The sequence below is a fragment of the Plectrocnemia conspersa genome, unplaced genomic scaffold (genome assembly GCF_051122295.1).
Source record: "Plectrocnemia conspersa isolate PC_06_02 unplaced genomic scaffold, ASM5112229v1 ptg000005l, whole genome shotgun sequence".
Taxonomy (NCBI): Eukaryota; Metazoa; Arthropoda; class Insecta; order Trichoptera; family Polycentropodidae; genus Plectrocnemia; species Plectrocnemia conspersa.
The window spans coordinates 8,796,210-8,814,571 of record NW_028277169.1 but is presented as its reverse complement, the minus strand read 5'-3'; the positions used below and the strand labels follow the sequence as shown (position 1 = coordinate 8,814,571).

The 18,362-nt window shown below is 26.2% G+C and overlaps 1 protein-coding gene across 2 annotated transcripts in view; it reads right to left on the bottom strand.

The window, feature by feature from the left end:
* LOC148234800 (trissin receptor-like) overlaps positions 1-3,820 on the bottom strand; it is a 62,232-nt gene extending 58,412 nt beyond the window's left edge. For both annotated transcript variants that reach the window (XM_088185700.1, XM_088185701.1), the window contains exon 1: positions 3,633-3,820. The gene's annotated coding sequence lies outside the window, so the exon portion shown is untranslated. The remainder of the gene's footprint in view (positions 1-3,632) is intronic.
* Positions 3,821-18,362: the final 14,542 nt, after the last annotated feature.

The window sequence follows — 18,362 nt, the reverse complement described above, 5'->3', positions numbered from 1 at the left end:
ATTTAAATATTCTACATTGATATCACTTTATAATACACAACAGTTCAGCCTTAAAATTACTTCTTCTCAACACAATCTTCGAGACAACAACACGTTGCTTGAATCTAAGATACATCATATTATTACAAGCAATGGTTCCTTACATAAATATTGATTTTCTATAAATGGACTAAAACAATCAATAGTGTAGCAAATATATGTAGTACAAAATTTCACACTTTATGATATAATAATTTATTCATTCATTAAAAAGCACTTTTATAGAGATTTTATTAATACTGTAATATTAACTGTAGAATACATACGACGCAATAAATTAAAACACCGAATTATAAATATATATAGATTTGAGTATAACGATGTTATTTACAATTGCTTTAGTTACAATGTTGTTCTAAAAATATTTTTTAATTAAAGAAATATGTATATATTTTTGACGGAACACTAAAAATATATTTCACAATTACAGAATAAAAATAGGGAAAGACCTGTAGTTACTTAAGCCCAATTAAATTAATGTACACCTTTAATTTAAGAATAAATTATTAGCAGAACTGTTTTCTGACATAATAGCTTTTCAAGTTCTTCTATGTTTACTGAAAAGACAATACTAATATAAATTGAAAATGAATGGCAATATATTATTGAAACTTTACAAATAGACTTTTTAAAAAGGTTTTATTTTTATATAAATCACTATTTTTTTTGACACATAATATTTTTAACTATTTTAATATCGAGATTGATGACGTACTATACTAACTTCATATAAAAGTTTTAGAATTACAGCACAATCAAACAACAAAAAAACTTTTTTGTTCAACAATATCGATTACTACTAAAAAAAGTTTCGCTAAGATTTTGATCGTAAATTTGTAAAGAAGCATTCTCTGACATAAGCTTATGAAAGATAAATATAAACCTTAGGTTTAAAATTAGATAAAGATAATTGATCTAATGTGAAATAGCAATCAAGGTTACATTCCGCATTTAAAACATATATTATTTTGCTTATGATAATATTTAAATTAAATTTTACTATCACATTATTTTTATATTTGATTTTAATACTATTTAGTTAAAATAAAATTATTTTTATGAATCTGAATAAAATTTATAGTATAAATTATATAACATTTTAAATGTATGATAATTACTAATAATTTAAAACTAAACTTTTAGATTAAAATCAAATTTATCCAGCCATTAAAACTATTAAAAACTGTTTTATTTATGAGCTCACATTCACAATTTATTTTATAATGAATGTATATAGAAGCAAAATGTAAAAGTAAGCATAATTTTAAATTTGCCATTATTTTTTTTTATTTTATATACCTAATTGGTAATGTATATGTTTTTTAAATAAAGTTGTATAAAATAAATAAAATATTATAAATCAATTCATTTTTATTGCAACTGAATCGTTAGATTCTCTTAGTAATAACATATGTATTATATATATGGCATAAGATAGCTATATTCAAAATTTAATAAAACGTTTCTGAAAAATTTACTTAAGTAGGAACTCAAAAAAAAAATTAAGACAATATTTTGTCATTTTATCATAAGTTATTTTGTCGCTGCGCCATTTTGTCCGCGCTCTTTTGTCGGAACTCTTTGTTCTGCGCCTTTTGACACTTTTAAAATACAAGAATTAATATTTTTATATCTTAAATTAGGCCCTGTTTTAAAATGGCGTATTACGAATCCGTAAATTAATAAATTTAGAAAAATTATTTTTCATTGTATACTCGTATTTAAAAATAATAATAAAATACATTTGATTAATTTTGCTATTTAAAATATTATTACAAATACATAACCTAACCTATTTTTGCGGCTTTTTAAAAAAAATATAAATGTTAGTTTAATAGTCAAAATAAATAAAGCAAAAATAATGAAATATGGGTGAAAATATTATTAGTATTTATCACATAAACAATTTAATATAGAATCTTTGTTAAACAAAATATGGAATTAAGTTATTTAGTAGTATTAATTAATTATTGAAACTTTGCCTTTTAACATTTAACCTTGCAATAATTCAAAGCAGAATTTAAGTCATTATCTTAATAAATAAGCTACAGTTAGTTTAGTTAATGGCTTAGTAAAAAGTAACGAAAAAAAGCATCATAAAAAAATGTCAACTAGAATTCATAATTTAATGCATTTGCGTCTTCACTTTTAGTATAATATAAAATGTCTACTCAATTACTTTTATAATAATCCTACGCTTAATTTATAAAAAAATAATTGAGAAAATGTTAATTTAAATAATCAATAGATTTATATTATATTGAAATCACTCTATATATTGAAAATAACTATTTTGCTAAGAGAGTTTTTATTATGTTTTTTTTATTTGTTAACTTCAGATATTTTTACATTATATTTTTTTGTTATATAATAATATACTATTTGTTGAGTAGTCGTTAGATAAAAATGGCGTTGCTTTATAAGCCATATAAAAAATGTTAACTAGAACTCTTAATTTAATACATTTGCATCTCCACTTTTAGTATAAGATAAAATGTATACTCAGTTAGTTTTATATTAATCCTACAGCTACACTTTAGTCGTTAAAAATATTTTAACATAAACATTTTTTTTTATAGATTTATATTTAATTAAAAAAAAAACAATCATATAAAACCTCTATTATGTATTAGACAAATAAAAAGTCTGTCCTTTGTGTTTAAATTTCATGTATTAAAAATGGTTCAATTGCTTAAAAAAAAATTTGATAAGCTTTTCATTTATTAATAATTTATTTTGCTATATAATATTATGCTATTCGTTGAGTCGCCGTTAAATAAAAATGGCGTTGCTATATAATCCATATAAAAAATTAACTAGAACTCTTGAATTATTGCATTTGCGTCTTCACTTTTAGTAAAGGATAAAATGTATAATTTATATTAATTCTATACTTTTAACATAAACATTTTTTTTTAAAGAATTAAATTAAATTAAAAAAATAATAATATTAATAATCTATAGAAAGATCGCTCTTATATTTTACAAATAAAATGTCTAGCCTTTGTGCTTAAATTTCCTCTATTAAAATTAGCCTAAGACAGTATACTATTATATTTTGCCTAAAATTTTTTGTAAATTATTTTATTTAATATTATTTAATTTTTGTATATAATAATATGATATTTATACAGTCGTTATTAAATAAAAACGGCGTTGCTAAAAATATATAAATTATGAATTTATTTATACCAAGAACATGATTATTATTGTTAAGTTTGTTTATAAAAACATGATATTAAAATAAATGGTAAATATACAAGAAATTTATCATTTATTAAAAGATAATATGCTAATATTTTATAATGTATATATAAATATACATTTTTGCGATAAATATTTGTTTAAAATTGAAACTTCTTCTTCATCACAATATTTTTATATAAAAAAAGTGTATACATCTAAGGATTAGATCAATAATTTTTAAATTACGTATTATAATTTATTAAAAAAAAATATTATAGTATATGTATATATAGGGTATATATTATTATCCTAAATATTTTTTTTATATAAAATATTGATATTTGCAACCAAAAAATATCGTCTGTCAGAACCAGTGTCACTTGCGACCTTTCACGTCTGAAAATTACCCTTAATTGTTTTGACGTTTGGTCGAAAAGTTGTTATCGCCCAAATGAGTTTCACTTCAGTTCTTTTCACTCAAGAACAGGTTTCACTTTCGTGGGTGTATGTATGTATGTTTTGTTTCTAAAGAGTTTCCCGAAAGGACTACGCGTGGACGCCACGTGTGCTCGGCGTCGCGACGCCGCGATACTGAGGCTTTACTTCGCGGCTTCGCGGCGTCTGCACTCTCCTCTCATTCACTAAGAGACCTCTTAATCGAGTTGTGGTCATTATTTCGAAGGCGTGCGATAATAAACTTGAATTTAATCTGGAGTATCTGTAATATATGGCTTAATCCTGTGCTGGTATAGCATAATTTATAACACCAGTGGTATAAATTTGTGATTAATACTAGGGTATAAATCTTATATCGACCCTTGTGTTATTCAGAGATTAGAATTATACATTATTATACAAATATAATTCTAGTCAATCAAAACAGATTAGGTTTTCCTAGATTTCCATAATCTCACGAATAAATATCGTGATGAATAATTAAAATAAAATCGAGCAAGGTCATGCATAGTGATCAGTTATAATAATAGTTATTAATTAATAAAATAGGTGTCACTGATTCACAGACTTTGATTTCAGTATGCTGTCTCACTACTATCTTAGTAGTAGTCGAATGTGTTTATTCCGTTGTACCGCATTAGGATAACGCTTGTCATTATATAACAAAATATATACAATAAATATATAATTTTATAAGCTCCCGCATACCCATGACCTTCTTCGTTCAAAACACAAATTTATGAGACAACAACCCCTTGAAAATCAGGGGGGGGGCTGTTGTGACAAGAATGATACGTAATGCAGGCCAGCCAACGAGAGAACGTCTCCTCGTGCGCTCGGGAAAAATATTAATGAAACTCCGATAAAATATGCAGTACTACGGGGAATGGGTCCCGCTCATCCGGCCGTCACAAGCTAGGTGCCCGCCTACAGGGTTGGACTCGTAACGGCAATGGTGCACACAACGGATACTAAAGTAGCTATACACCTGTCTGCTTGAGCCTTCGGGTGACTGTTTGGAATCCAGGTTTAAGTATCCAGAGCTGCAAAGATTATTGATCAATCACAAATATGCAGCGATCATTCAGCCAATCACTGCAGTCGCTAATTGGTATATGCCTTTAGAAAGCGACATTCGCTTGATGGGTATTGTCTAAGGTAGTATTGCTTTGCAACGGTAATCTTATGGATCCAGGGATTTATTATATCCGTGACCGTTTCGCAACAAAGAAATATTCTTTCAATGACGGATAATATCAATAACCTCAAATTAAACATATTACTATTTTATATTGTAGTAACACTATTTTACATGAATTTTTAAAATTAAATATAGTAACTGAGAAGACATAATATTTTTAATTATTAATATTAAATCTTCCGTTGTAACCTGACACGCGTAAGACCAATGTGTTACAAAGGGCAAATCTGTACCAACTGAGTAAGTCAATGAGATATAATGTTTAACCAGCAGATTAAAAGACTGAGAATCGGTGACATATATATTATTGATTATAAATCAGTATGTGCTATACAATTTATATGCAGCTGGGGCCGGTTTTTTTATTGATTTTGAATTGAAATTTTTATAAATAAAAATTTGAGTACTGCTGCCGGGTCTCGAACCTGTAACGTCAGTGTTACTAGTCTGAGACGTTAAGGAGTACGCTATTCCGTTCTTTATATGTTTAACATACAGCAAAGATGAAGTTAAAACTCGCTCATGCCGTTTTTAGTTTAACAATAATATACCATTAGAAAATGAGTCATACGCAGGACTTCTTTTCTAAAGCCGGAATGTCGAAGTTTGTAAGGTGCTGGACTGTTAATCTAGAGACCGCAGATACAAAGACTCGAATTATTACTATTAATTTAGAGGTCATTCTAATGCCCATTACTAAAAACCAACTTGTCTTAAAAGTAATGCCCAACAATAAAAGAGAGACATCGAGACTTTAAAATGGCGTTAATAATTAATATTATTTCACTTTAATAATAATACTCGTAATCACAGTGAAAATCTTCTGTGTGAAAAGCCTTGCACCAACGGACTACTGTTCTTTAAATCTTTGTTTACGATCGCTAAAAATGACAATCTGGAAGTGTCACTTTTAAGGCATAAACACATTTTGTGGGTATAAAAGACGATGCACTTGGCCCGCCAACATCCGCGTCTGCAATTCGAATTAGCGTTATAAATGTTGTGACACAAAGACGGAGGAAAAGGCTCTAGATAATTAAACAAAAAAGCGAAGGAGTTACAGTACGAGATATATCATTATGACAAATCACTTGCTAATCTGATTTATTAAATATTAAATTTTAGCATATATTTTGGCTGCAAAATCACATCCCTTTGACCTCAAAGCACGAAAATAAAAATACACGATGAAACAAACATGATAAATGCAGTTTCAACCGACAAAATAAAACCTAATAATAAATTAGCCTTTCGTATAATTCATTGCTTATTATTTGGGTGCCGCATAATTTTTTTACAAAAAGGTTTATTGAAGCTAAATAATAAACAAAAAATTGTATCGTAATATGCAATATAATGGACATTGGGTTGTGTATAATATTGTTTTATGAAAATGACTTTATTTTATACATGGAACAGCATCCTTTCTTAGCCCTAACAAATAATCACATTAGAAAAAAATAGTGGAAGATTAAAGGTGTAGTGTATTATAAACTTTTTAATTAGACAAACCAATAAATGTTAACAATTAGGTATTTAAAAAATGATATCAATTTAAAAAAATAGTTTAATTCAGTATATTAAAAAAAATATTATTTTTCACTACGATAATGTCTGACCTCATAAATTAAAATTGAGCAATTACTATTTATTCTCGTACTTGAAAAAAATATCTTATTGATTAAAAAATTGTGAAATAAATTTAAACATCCTCCAATGTTTTTTTATTTTAAAAATTGAGATTTTTATTAAGGTGAGATTTAATATAATATTTTAAATTATATTATTAAATAAAAGTTTTTTTATTATAAGATCAAATATAAAACCCTGAAAATGTATTTGCATAAATCTTATTAAATATATTTTTAACATAACCTTGAAATATAATATTAGAATGGGCTTAAATTTAATACAAATTAATCTTTGCTTTATACGAAAAAAAAACAATTTCTTGGAAGGAGAGTAAAGGTGTAAAAAGCAGATATACAGTCTCATTAAGTAAGTTATTCTCAAATATAAATTTAACAATCACCTTAAACCTGTCAGTTTACGAACGAAATGTTATTTCTATACACAACCCCTATAATTATAACATAAACACAGATATGAAGCTAGACATATATGCCTTTTATCTCTATCGTTGGTATTGATGTTATATATTAAACATATAAAACATACATGTGTTTACATAATAAAAATAATGTATTAAATATCAAATTTTTATACAATACTTTACTACAAAGTAGAAAAATAGTGATAACGAAGCTGATATATAAAGTTGATAGAGTCAGTATAGTGAGAAGGGCAAATTACGATCAAACTTTGAAGTACGGTTTATAAAAACTTCGCCCAGATATAAAAAGTTTTTGGGATAAATCTAACTAGTATTTTCGAGCCCCTTTCTACTTAAACAAAATCGTTCAATATAAAATAGATTATTTAAAATCGTAAGAAAAATCTTAGCTCTCTCTATTTTAAATTTATCAAATTATAATCAACGCTGAATTTACTTTAAAATAAATTTAATAATATTCTGAATAACAATTTACAAAAGCTTATAAGTTATGTGTGTAGGTTGTGAGCTTTTCTTTGTGAAACATATTTTTAACCCACGCAAAAAAATTGCAATATTTTTTAACAAATTGAACAAGATAAATATGAAGCAAACATTATTGTAATTTGTCAATATGTCAAAAAATAAACGCTTTAACTCAAACATTAACACTCAACGATTAATAAATTATTATTTTACGCATTTAAATAACAGATAATAATAATATTTTTTGTATAATTGACATAATCTTGACAAAAATATTTTTTTACAAAAAAATATGGATGAAAAAAGGTGTGGTTATTATTCAACTGAACGATAAAGAAGTAATAAGGTTCAATATTAATATTAACTTTAATCCATTGATAACAAATATTAATTTTGTATTACTTTGTTGAAAAAGAAAATATATTTTTAATGAATCAATTTATTTTGTAGCTTAATTGTAATGTATAAATGAAATAAATATAATTGATTCATTCATCAGGCATGAATAATAATTTATGGTATTCAAGGCGTGCTAAATGGATTTTTGATTCGATGATACAATTTAAATACCCTCCTGTTTCAAGATCGTTAATTTTTATTATTTTTTTACATACGGAATATAATAAGAGCTCATATTTCCGAAGAATTAATTGGTTTCGGACAATTGAGTCATATTGTTTTTTGTGGTAGCATATGAGAATCATAACGTTTTGGTTATGTAATTTTACGGTCGGATACTCACATTTGAATAAAATATTTAGTGTATTAGGAAATTACTATTTTAATATATTTAAATAAATTTAACATAAACATGCAAGTTATTAAAAAACATTTGCATTTTTAAAATACAACAATAAAAAAATCAAAGCATCAATCATAATACATGTAACTAGCTTTAAATAAAAATTAAAGATAAGAAACTAAAACTTTTATATTATATTTAATGGTTTATAATAAACAACTACTTTTGAAAAATACAACATAAAAAACATCGAAACAATAATATGTTAAATTTAATACAAATGTGTTTCTGTATTAATTTGAGAAAACTCAAAAATGTTTTATTTAATACTTATTTACAAGATATGTTTTTCATTGAAAATATCATATGGATATTAATGCAAAATTTTTTTGCTATGTCTTTATTTTTCAATTTAATTTAAAATAATATTTAAAACTGAAAGTAATTGTATTTTAAATGTATTTACTAATTGGTAAAATATGCTTTTACGTATAACATAAAGATGTATTGTTTTTAATACATAATTGAATGTATTTTTAATTATTTATCATATTTTATACGTAAGAACGATCTCAATTTTGATCCTTTTGATAAAAATATATTTTATATATTATAAATTTAATATTAAACTATTAAGGAACTTTATATGAGTGATAAACTTTAAATAGTTAATTCTACACTTCGTGTAATAGAAAAAGTTTCAGGTAAAATTGAAACTACATATTTAGCCATATGCAAAAATTTTTTCCTTTACACACATCCAAAAGGACGAAAAATGTGCTTCTGTTAAGTACCTAAAAAATAAAAGTTGTTCGTAATTTACTTGGTAAATGGGACAGAATAAACAAGGAGACTAAAAGTCCTAACTAGATATATTATATATGCGTATAAGACAAATAAAATCAAATAATAAATATATGTTAGCTACAAAATATCTTGTAATATAGTTATTATTAGGACTTAGTTTACTATAACAAGCTAACTTTTCAAATGTTGTTTTAGACCGATCAAATGTTTGAAAGTTTTGGAATCGCACTCTAAGCTGAAATGTTCATATGCTGTGAATTATTAATTATATTTAAAAGTTCGACTTTTTCCAGATTTACTAGTGATTTTTTAAATTTAATTTTAATAGGCTTAAATTTTTAACTTAATGTATATAAATAAATAAAAATATATAATCAAACATTAAAAGATCACAAAAAATTACAGTTACTTTGAAAAAATGTCAAACTTTAAAAAGCCGCAATAAAACAATATTTTTCTGACTTGTCAACTTATTCACGTCCTTTATATTTAGCAAGAATCTTAATGTTAGATAATTTTATTTATTTTGTACATTAAAACAATGCTAAAATGTATTAGGTTTAAAAATCGATATCTCTGACATTTTTATTCGGACAGTTCTTGTTTTTTTTATTGCAAGGATATATATCACTATTTTATGTCAACGTATACTTATTTTCAGAAAAGCATGGATAAGTCGAAAGTTGTGCGCTATTTTTGAATATGAATTTCATCGTAGAAACAAAGCAACGAACACGAATTGAAATGGCAACGACACATTTAGCGAGTGTGTGGCTAATGAACGTACGTCAATGGTTTGAGAAGCTTCGTTCTTGAAATTTTAATCTTGAATATGAGCCACGTGGGTGTACTAACGTGGATATTGATGAGTTGGAAGCTGTGGTGAAAGCGGATATGTCTCAAACTACGCGTGAATTAGCAGCAAGGTTTAACGTTACCACTTCAACAATATTTAACCCTTTGAAATTAACCGTCAAGGTAAAGAAGCTAGTTAGACGGGTTCCGCATAAATTATTTATAAACTCCAACTGTAGATGGCTTTGCCCTATGGGGCCCATATTTAAGGTGTACTGCAGTAAGGAATATTATATCTACATAGACAGCAACACTCAGTCAACCACAACCCGCAGATGGTGCGTTGTCGAGGGTCTGCGTCCCTGCATAATGTGCTTAATAACTCGCGTTCCCACTGATGTAAATCGTGAGTGTGTTACTAGTATTTGCTCTATCAAATTTAATATACACACACAGTGTAATAAGTAATATTATGAAAATGTTCAAATTATCCGTTTGCATACTAAACTTTAATTTATTTTAACGGCTAGTGTGAAAGAAGTAAAAATCAGTATGAATTATGATATAAAAATTCCGCCTGGTAAAGGCCGCAAGGTTTGGGTAGATTTATGTATATAACAGTATGTAAAACATGTTTTATTACTTTAATATCTATAATATAACATTTTTACTGCTTCTTTAAAATTTAAAATGGAGTTTGAACGGAAGAAAAAAAAAGTGTTTTTTTCAATGCATTTAAAAATAACATAAGTCATTTTTAAATAAGATAACGAATAAGGCTGACTGACGAATTTAGACGAGATGTTTACAAAAGCTATTTATAAACGTTTAATGTCGATTGAATTAAAATAATGGCAGTTTTCCTGTCTTTAAATATACAACATAAATGACAAAACATTTTTATTTTAATTAATCTCTTATGTTTTTATTTTTCACTTATTTTTTAAGACGTTGATATACCAACGACTATATAAAACAGCAGTGAGATTGTGTAACGAATTTACTAAAAATATTTATGATATATATTTTTTTAATAAAAATGTTTTAAGAAAAATAATAATATTTTTAGAATAGCTGCCACTTTGAAACACAAAGATATATAAGTTTTTATAACGATTTTTTACTAAATAGGGCAATAAATTTAGTATTAAATAAAAATGCTTAAACTGCTTGAGGACCTATTTACCTAGAGATAAGGGCATGCGGTCCGCATACCCATATCTTTCACTCACTCTCGTCACTTAACACGCGAGGGAGCGAAAGGAAAAGTATCTCACCGCACGCGCCTGTTTAAAAGATTAAGATAGTAAGTTGTTCAATAAATAATTTAAAAAAAATATTGTCTTCGAATTCTTTTGTAATGTAAAAAATTTTATGTTAGCAGAATATTTTAATAAGTAATTAATAATAAATAAAGATGTGCATAGATGTGATAATTTATTGATATGAATGTTTATAGGTTCATTTAGGAAAAGATATTATGAAAACGACTAAATTAGTGATATACAATTAAGTGGTTGTTCTAGCATAAACCGCTAAAATACAAATTTATGCGTTTTTTTTTTAATGAAATAAACTTTTGCATCATCATAAATTATCGTATCTTATACTTTATTTAATATATTTATCATGTAAGTTTTATATTTTTTTTTTGTGTTAACATTATAATATAAATTATTAAATTTAATAAATATTGTAACATATACGTAAATCTCTATATGACCATACACAGTGCCCAGGTTGCAAATGGGGGAAAAATGTCAGCTATCGTGGCGACGCAGTGCGTCGAGATCAGAGTGGTAACGAATGAGATTGTTACAAGACTTTCTTTATAAAATGTCACATTGCAATGATGGTTACGGAAAGCGGCCGCTCTAAAATTATCACAGATTCGTCAGTGTTTTAACATTACTTTTATAGGAGAAGACGACTCGGAAATTACAGCTGAAGAGATAGGCTCCATAAGTCTTGCCAGATAAATTATTTAAAAAATACATCTCGGGAGTTAAGCCTGAATATATAAATTTTAGATACGAAGCAGCATCACTAATCAATACTGTCCCATTGCATTGAAAACAGACATTCACGAACGAAGTTGTATCAACATGACATGACACTAAAAGAAGATAACATATATTACTTTATTAGATTATTTATGAAACATTAAAAAAAAATCTTTCAACTTGATTTTATATAATATAATACTTGATCAAATTACTTTGATAATAATCAATTTTCTAACACACAAAAAACCAATGAAGCTGCATATTTTTATATTCTTATTTATGTTTCACATATTTGAAAATTAATTTAAAACTGCTCTTACTTTTCTTTTCAGTATCTATCGATTTTTGTATGCATCAATCAACTCTAATATGTTTAAATTTCAATCCTTTCAATGAAGCAATCAACTAATTTACACTTCCAATCAATTTATACTACACTTTCAGATTTATACCATTAATGACTTTATTATTTGTTGTCTTTAAGAAAAGGTTTATTTTCATTTGAATGATATAAAATATAATTTGTATCTAATGATATAACCATTCCTCACCTTTCGTTATTGTTAAAAATTATATTTTTATAAAATATTGGAGATTTCAATTCAAAATATTATGACAGTCACTCTATCACATTGTCTGCATTTTGATTTTATTCCATCAAAAAAATGTTTCCTCGATCAAAATAAATGGTAGTTCTAAAGAATATGGCTGATGAGAGAAACCTTCCAGTCAATTTCACCCTTTGGGGGTGCGCATTGTCATAAAGAAAAATTTTCAAAACTATTCCACTTCTTTTGACAACTAAAAGCATTTTTTTAATCCCTCATACATTCGATTGCAATAGTTATTATTTTGCTAGGTGCTAAGTGCTTTGAAATGCACAGCTACTTTGCAGTCACACAATATTGGTAAAATATTTTTTTTACAGTTAGTTCAGGGAATATTTAGCTATCTTATATTTTGAGAAGTTATCGTATAACATCCATTTCTCATCTCCATATGAGCATATGATCGAGAAAATACGACTCGGCTCTAATATCCAAAAGCTCTTGAGCTATGTATACACGCGCTATTTTTTTCTTCGTTCAATTTATGTAACTCATAGTAATATATTTTTGCACTGTTGTATATATGTAGTCTAGGTTTTCGGCAATCTAATGAATAGTTATGGAAGGGTTTGCTTTCATTTCAGTAGCGAGAACATCACAAGTAAATTTTTATAAATTCGTCATTCATTTTAAAAACACATATGCTTATCCTATATAATAATATATAGTCTGATGGTGTTGCAGATATGGTTGTATGAAAAAAGACCACCGAAACTAATCAACAATTCAAAACAGATTTATGTTTCATAAAGAATCACTGCATTTTATACCAAAAAATTAAATTTACAATAAGATAAAGTCGGCTGTAGTACAATTAATTAAATTAATATTAAAACATTTAAATCACCGTTTATCTATTTTATTAAATACGTTAAGTCATGAGTTCAAAAGATCAACATGTACTTCAATTTTAAAATGGCTGCTTTGGAACTAATTGTATAAATGCAAAAGTAAATAATTATAAACAATGTTACAGTGTTTTTTTATTTTTATAATTTATTTAGCTAAAATAGCTTATTTTTGGAAAAAATAATTAATTTTTAATTTTGACAACAAGCTAACCTTTTCATACATATTTTTATTCAATCACAAAATATGAGTAGACGTCGCTTATATGGATTTTGTAAAGGCATGCGACAAGATTTGTTATGGGTTATTATTTAAAAATTGTTGGACCTCGGTCTCTCGGATGATTTAACTCGGTTGTTATTAGTTAGTTATTTGAGCGATCGTTGAAAGTTTGATGGTCAAAAGAGTAATTTACCCCTTTGGGTGTTCCTCAATGGTCCAACCTGGACTTTCCGTTCATCACGTTATTTATTAATGAAATAAATACGGCAGTTATAAATGTAAGTTTTCTTCATTACGCAGATGATTTAAAATTGTTTAAATATATATGCTTACTAATTTGAAAAAATAAACTATCAACAAAAAAATGTTTACATGCTCTTTGAGATAAGGGGTGACTCATCAATAAAAAATTATATGAGTTATGTAAGTATATAAAGCATGACTTAAGGTGACACCGAAGTAAATGAAGAAAACCAGCACTATAGAGAAGGCCTATGTCTTCGATTCTGCTACTAGGGCTTTGCTCTTGGCAGCTTGGGTCTCCAGAGAACGTCAAAAAACAGATAGGATCACCAGTTAGGTGTCTAGCATCATCCCTGTCAAAAGGGGGGAAGAGGCTCAACTATGGAAAAAATCATAGCAACAATATATTTATAAAAAAATGAAAAACCGACCTCAAATAATAAATCTGTACTAAACTGTATTTGGTATAAAATTGTTATTCCGCTATTCCGTAAATGCCGAAATGCGTGTTTTTAAAATAATTTACATGTTTTTAATATATTTTTTATCCGAGAAAAACTTTACACATAACTTATCTAGATACAATTAGATTTTTACGGATTTGCTTAATAATTAAAGCTCATTTATTAAAATGTTAAATGGTAGGTTTTTTATGCGCAAAAATTTTATTCGAGAGAGAAAGATCAAATATATTAAAGTTCTTCCGAGCTTTTGCATAAAGTATATCAACTTTTCAGTTGTTCGCAGAAGCAGTAAGTATAAGGAATTTTACTTTGCAACTTTTCAAAAGGCCTTATGGAAATTGTCGAACACATTTGCCGGCAATTTTTTACAATAAACACACTTATATTCTAACCTAAATTCGATAGAGCTTTTATAGTCGCATTTTGGTCAATTACGAAGTTTAAGCGTTTCACTTATAATCGAATTAATAATCAGCTTAGTACAAATAATAAATTCAAGTGTCTCACTGAATTATAAGCGCTATATTTCACGACCCTCTGACGCCATTTTTCCAAAGTTTGCATTTTTCCTTTTATTAAACTGTCTGTTCCGGAAAGTAAAAGCCCCGCAGATAATTAAAAACCATTATCTTCTGTTTCCGGTTAAGTAATTTATGCGTTTGAGTTGTTCTGTTAAAGCGTTCGCTTTCACGATTGTCCGAAAAAGAATTGTAAATTTTTCTTTAAGTTCTCCAAAAGCCGCAAATAAAATTTAATTTACGCCTTCGACACAATAGCTACTAGCTAAATTTTTAATTGCAACCCTTCATTTGAAGTTGTATTTTATTTCACAAAAAAGTATCCGGCGTACAAGAATTACTTGCAAATAAACATGAAAAACCTGTCATGAAATTTAATGCAGATCGTAAAAGCGAAGCGACAAAATATTATATAAAGACCCTACGGTGACATTGGGTCTTTCGCATTTTTTTACAGTATAGAGGAAAACGATAATAGGATCGTTTAATAAAAAAACGACCCTTCGGTATGAATCTGTGAATGGTATTGGGTGGTACCAGTGAATGGCATAAATAAATTTTATATGTGAGTGAAATTGCGTAGATTTCTTTGTATGTTTTAATTAAAACACAAAGAAATAAACTTGTCATATATTATATTATTCCAAGTATCTTAATGCATAATAAAATTCACATTCAGTAAGTTAATATGACAATAAAATTACGGTTAAAATGAACGTAGGACGTACAGGCAATTGTTTAATTAGATTATTATCTCATAATGTAGTATATCAATCTTTCAAACCATCTAAACAAATCTTTAGCAATTTAATATTTATTTTTTTATTTAAAAATAACTACAACACAATCTTACATAAACAACAAGATAGTTTGTTTGAAATTAAACTAAAATAAACCATATAAAATTTGTTAAGTAAGCAAAATTTAAACTAAAAATCATATCTAGGCAATTAATTCATGACTTACTTTTATCAAGATTATATTCTTGTATAAACACATACGTACATGAATATACTAAAAAAATACTCTAAGCTGATAAGAAATATTAAAAATGCGATATAAATTAAGCATATTATCTCACATGGGGTATTAAATTAACACTTAAATATTTTTAATTGAATAGCAAATTAATAAATGTAATCATTGTAAACTTATAAATCGGATTTATTGCTTAAATATGTAGAATGAGTATTTAAGTAATATTTTAATTAATTATGTATCAATATTTAAGCTTAATAAATCTATTTTGGGTTTAATTTGAATATACAACTAATTAATATTAATAATTAGACTCTTAGATGCAATAACTAAATTGTTTGACTTTGCAGACAAAATAGGTACCGAAAAATGAGCTTATTTTTTGAACAAATATCAAGAAATGTAGATCCTGCTCTCAGGTTATAGAGTTGGCGAGCTTTCGGTGGAGTGTCAAGTTGAATTATTGCTTCTTAGACACACTCACGAAATATATTCGCGCCTCAAAAATGGCCAAAATGGTTGTTTCGGGGATCGCTAACCAGTGGTAGATGAACATATTATTAAGCATATTATGTCTAGTGCGAATCCTTTCCACATAAAGAGTAGTATTTTAGCGGTACATATGGGTGAATAATATCCATGCAATTACTTTTGATCTCTCTTTACGTTTGTTTAAGATTGTTATAAAAATTAAAATTATTTAATTTTTAAATAAAATCGTATTTTAAATAAATTAAGTTAAATCATAAATTTTATTAAAACATAAAATGACATTATTTGTGGTTTTTATATGTAAATTTGTCGTAGATGTTATATAAAAAAATCTTGTATTTTTATCTTACACTAAAAAAATATGATTCATTAAATTTTTAGGTGGCATTAATAATTAATTAAAACACAAAAGGCTTTTGGTTTCTTGGCTTTATGAGTCAATAAAAAACTTTATATGGAAATTGTTTAAAAACATAAAAATTAAAAATACAGTAAACATTAATATCAGTGAACTTTCTTACAACATTTAAACAATTTTAATGACTTTTTTTGTAAGCTAAATAAAAACTAAAATTAATAAAATTATACAAAACATTTTTTGGCATCGTCAAGATATATTATTTAAATTTAATAAAAGCTATTATTTTTGTATGTTATATATTAAAAATAAATTTATTAAATAGTTCAACTATTTATTTATTGTAATGGTTGAAAACAATTTTGGTATAGAGTGTACAAAAGTAATATGCTATTTATTATTTTTATATATACTTTAATTTAAGAATCATATTAATACAACACGATTATGATTGTATCTTGAAAATACTGACGGTTAATAATTTAACTAACAAGTATAAATAAAACCATTATTAAAATATTTATTTTTTAATAGAAACTTACGTTATTTAAATTATGAATTAAAAATTAAATATATTTTATGTTATTAATATATTAGAAGATAAATTGTAAAACAAGATTTTTGCCACAAATGTACTATAACTTATTATATTTACGTCCTGTAATTATTGGGTTAGTAATTTGTTTGATTTGGATAAGTTAATGGTTAGTTTAAAATTATATAAATTACTCAATAATTATAAAATATTTCGTTTTATATTAAATGGTATGTAGTTAAATTAAATGGTTAGTTATAATTTTATTAAAGTCGAAGCTCTAGCAACCATCATAAGTCTATAGATAATAATTATTATCAATACACGCAGTCTAAAAATAAGAAAAATAGTGCAATTTTTATTCACCTACACCATAAAGCAAAGGGCTTTTAAACTAAAATGCATTTAAAAAATCATATAAAATTGTAAATAAAAGCATTTAAAACATTTTTTTAAAAGTATCCCCGGGTAAGTGAAGACAAATCAAGAATCCCATGTTTGTCAATAGTAAAGGAATTTGGCCGAAAATAAGGACCGCTTCTACTCATTTTCATGATTGATGAGAACTTTTACAGTCGCAATCAAATGAGAAAACTCCACTCTGAGAATAGTTCCAATTAAAGGCAGCATTTTCCTTTTTTATTAATGACATATTTACGCTATAAAACTAAAAACTTGAACTTTATGAAGATAATCTAGCGATACAAAAAACACTCGAGAACTAAAAAGTGGCTTGCGGTAACTGCACATGTTCTACAGAAAATATAAAAACAAGAAAATGACGGCAAGATAGAGACTAATATGTTCTCTCATAGATCAAACCTTCCCTCGTGTATTAAGATTAATGGCAAAGAAATTCCCTAGGCAAGCTCGGACTAATACTTCACTTAGACTCCCGTTTGAATTGTAAAACCACAAAAATTTAACCCTGGAAAGGCCGGATTAAGATTTAAAATAAATTTTAATTCTCAAACGTTTTTTACCTTTACACTTTTCGTTTTTAAACGAAATACTCCCTATAAAAAAAAATATAGCAGATACATATTCAAAAGTTTTATTTTGAGAATATGTTTCATGACTAGATCATTAAAAAAAGTCAGTTATTGTGTATTAAAAAAAAAACACATAAATTACCAAAAAATTTAAGAGGAAAAAAAAATATTTTAATTTTATTTAAATTTTTTTTTTACCCTTTGCCTTTTCCCCGTTATTTTTTTTCCTGAAATACAATTTTTTTTAATATTTAAAACAAAATAGCGGATTAGGTTGACTAATAAAAACAAATATATTTATATAAGAACTAGTTTTATGAGGATATGATTAA